Source organism: Lupinus angustifolius, unplaced genomic scaffold (assembly GCF_001865875.1).
Source record: "Lupinus angustifolius cultivar Tanjil unplaced genomic scaffold, LupAngTanjil_v1.0 Scaffold_803, whole genome shotgun sequence".
Classification (NCBI taxonomy): Eukaryota; Viridiplantae; Streptophyta; class Magnoliopsida; order Fabales; family Fabaceae; genus Lupinus; species Lupinus angustifolius.
Window position 1 is genome coordinate 2,229 of NW_017728126.1, and position 3,784 is coordinate 6,012.

The 3,784-nt window shown below is 26.9% G+C and overlaps 1 long non-coding RNA gene across 1 annotated transcript; it reads left to right on the plus strand.

The window, feature by feature from the left end:
• The first annotated feature begins 1,551 nt into the window (after positions 1-1,551).
• On the plus strand, positions 1,552-2,347 carry LOC109341885. Its single transcript, XR_002107008.1, has 2 exons — positions 1,552-1,808; positions 2,092-2,347. It is a non-coding gene; the product is annotated as an uncharacterized LOC109341885 (long non-coding RNA).
• The last annotated feature ends 1,437 nt before the right edge of the window (positions 2,348-3,784 follow it).

Consider the following 3,784-nt stretch of genomic DNA (forward strand, 5'->3'; position numbering starts at 1 on the left):
AAAAATTATAAAATATAATTTAAACTTTTAAACACATTTTATATTGACTATTTTAACATTATGACGTAAAATTGATTTAATAAGAATTGTTCAATCAACATAATATTATATTAAACATACAAATTAACAACATAACATTACATTACTAGTCAACAATGTAACATCACTGTTTAACAACATATCAATTATATTTAAAAATTAACAATATAACATAATGGATTAACCATATATATATATAGAGGGATCCATATATTCCACATTTTAGCCATCAATTCTAGGAAAATCTGATGGTATAGATCCACTCACTAATTCAAACCATTGGATTTTCCTAGAATTGATGACTAAGATGTGGAGTAAGTTGTTTAAACTTACTCTAGGAATAAGTGGATCCCCTCCAATATATATTGGAAGGAATAGCGAGTCCTGCTACCCATGAGTCTGGGCATCTCATTTCTCAAACACAGACCCATCGAACAGTGCGTCTAATCTCGGGTCTCGTTACTCACGAGTCCAAAAGCATGGACTCAAACCCGACCCGTTGTAGATAATTTTTGCAGGTGCCGACAGATCCAGCTACCGACGAGTTCGGGTATCCATTGTCATCCCTAATAATATCTACATTCCATATACTCAACTAGTTAGAATTCTCTTATAGTGGACCACCCTTTATCATAATAATATAAAACCATTGAGTTGTTGTTATTTAAAATAATAATAGCATAATTGTTTTTATTTATATAAATTTTGGAAACATTTCTATATTTAATAAAAAATTGCAATATAATATATTACATTCTTCAATAATATTTTTTCTATGAATTTACCACTTCCTTCCTACCAACATAGAAAAAAATGGGAAAGGAAACAAAAAGGAAACACCTTTCTAATTCTCTCCAAATAGTATTGCATAATTTGTAATAATAATCAATGCATTTAATTAATTACATAATATTTCTAAGGAACCTCATTTGAAATGCACATTACTAAATTAATGCATTTTCTTCTATTTCTCAATACTCAATCACAATTGTAGTCTGCAATTTTAAATTCTTATCATTTACTCCATTTGTTTTATATATTTTATTATTATGATTTGTTTTCCAATTCTTTCCTAGATTTATATACGATTATTATGTATTATTTTTTTAAACTATGTGTATAACCTTAAACATCTAAAGAAAATGAATGGAGGGAGTATTATTGTAACTTCGATTTGGGGCAAGTCTTTGAGCAGTTTTTTTTCATATCTTTGTGAGGCCCATGTAGTATGCACATACAATAACTTTTAATTCTTTGGAAATGGTAATTTCTAAAAGTACCAAAGTGTGTTTTAGTAATTCTAATTATAAGATACATTTTAGAATGTTCTCATGATCCTTTTTATAAGATATTTTACATATTCTAAGAAATATTTAATATTTTTATCCATTCGGTGCAATTAATAGTTCTTATTATCTCTATTTTTTTGTCATTGAAACTATGAATTGACGAAAAGTATTAGATAAGACTATGATTATAATGTTATAATATTTGAAAAAAATCAACAAACGTAAATATTTCTATTGGTATCTATAATTCAGTTAGAAGTCTCTTATAATAAGAATTAGAGTATTATTTCATGGATGTTTTCAAGCCTTTCTCTCACTATATTTTCTATATAAATGAGTGTTATCACCTCCCACTTATATCCTTATATTCTGCAAAGAAACATTAAGATCCAAGAAATTTTATTGAAGTTGTGTAGTGTTTGTGGGAGATGGCTAAGCTTACTTCAATGCAAATTTTCACCCTTTCCCTTTTGCTTGCAGGTTTACTCTAGATAGTTCCATAATATCTATTTTCTTAATGTTTGTCTAATTTGTAAAAGTGATCAAATGTTTAATCAGCAATGCTATTTCTGTAATTGATTGGAAACTTTACATGACAACTTTAGTTTTTATATCACGTAATATCCATACTTTGTTTTATAAAACCAAAACTTGTAATGTGTAATCATAGAGAAACATTTGTTTTTTAAATTTTAATGGCTTGTTTCTTACGTTTTCATTTTGGTTGTAGTTGTCCATTCTAACTTTGTTACTGGATTTTAAGGTATTTTCATGACAATTGAAGTAGTTGCTCAAACAAAAAGATGTCAGATCGTGTTGAATCCAAGTGGTTGCGATCTTCCAACATGCCGAAAGGATTGTTATACAAAATATCAAGGCAATGGAGTGTGCATTAGTGGTGAACCTAAGTTCTACAAATGTCTTTGTGTCTATAATTGTTGATGTTCTTGTACCCACCCTTTTTAATTAAAGAATGAATAAAAATTATTATATAATGAAATGGAACCTTGGACCTTCTAATTATCATAATTTCTTTGGTTATGGGGTGATATTTTTTTTTGTGAGAACTCTATCAAAAGAAAAGTATTTATAAGGACAACTAATATGAAGGTCGAGTATGTATCAAAAAAAATAGTTGTCCACCGATTTATTTTATAAAATATTAAATTTAAATTTAAAAGATTAACTCATTGCAGAGTTTTTTTTGTTCATTATATTAATTCCTAGAATATTAAAATTAAATCATTTGCATGATTTTTGTCCATTATACCAATTTAAAAGGTCTATTCATTTGCATGGTATTTATTATCCTTACTCATTTTTATCCATCATTACTCATTTGCATGGTATTTATTATCGTTTAAAATGAGTTAAGTTTTGGTCAATTCAGCTTGACTCGTTACGAATTGTATCGAGTCGAATTCCATGCATATCATTTTTAAGATGAATATCAAATTAAGTAATGATAAAAAACTTTCAAGCATATTAATGAACTTAAATTTATATAATTTATCACCTAGGATGAAGATAATAGATATAAATAGAATTGAGACTTTTAAATCAATTTGTATTAATTTTTAATATGTATATATATATTTTCTACTTTAATATAAAAGTATAAATATAATAATTATATGTACCAAAAAATACATATAATAATTATGACCAATAAATACATATAATAGTTATGAAATGCTTTATTTTAATATGTATATATATTGTAGATATGATTATATATTTTATAATTATAAATTTAAATGTTCTCTATAGGTATAGGTATGTATAGATATGTTTAGATATGTACATATAATCGAGTTAACCCATGAATCTAATGAGGCAAACTATATTTAGCTTAAGTTTGTGTCTTTTATTTAAAGAGTTCAATATTTAGCTCCACTAAACTCGCATGCTTCGTTAATCAAGTCTCCAATTGTTAAGTTTATTTCACAAATGATTCTCCTATCCCATAAAATTACTCCATCCCTTTCATATTTTTTTATGGTTATGGTTATATACATTGTTTACAAAATTATTAAATGATGTAAATGTTTACAATTGTTAAGTGTCAAGGAATGCACTAGCAATATTTTGCCTATGTTTTGACGAAGACAAGAAATTAATTAAAGCTTGAAGATGGCTCAACCATCAACATGCCTAGAACTCATTTCATTGGTCATATCTAGACTAGGTTATATCAATAGAGTTATATTTCTAAGTAGTCTGGGATGTGTGCCTTAGTTAGTGAGTATAGGTGAGGTAAACCTAGATGCAAGTCTCACAAGCCATTATAATTGTCATATCATATTCATGAGGCATATCATCTAGTTTATTATATGTTCAGGCATTAATCATACATGTTATATGTGCATATTAGGCATAATATAATTGCTAAAACATGTATAAGAATCAAGCATATCATATAAGTAGTTTACCATTTAATCACATTTTGATATATG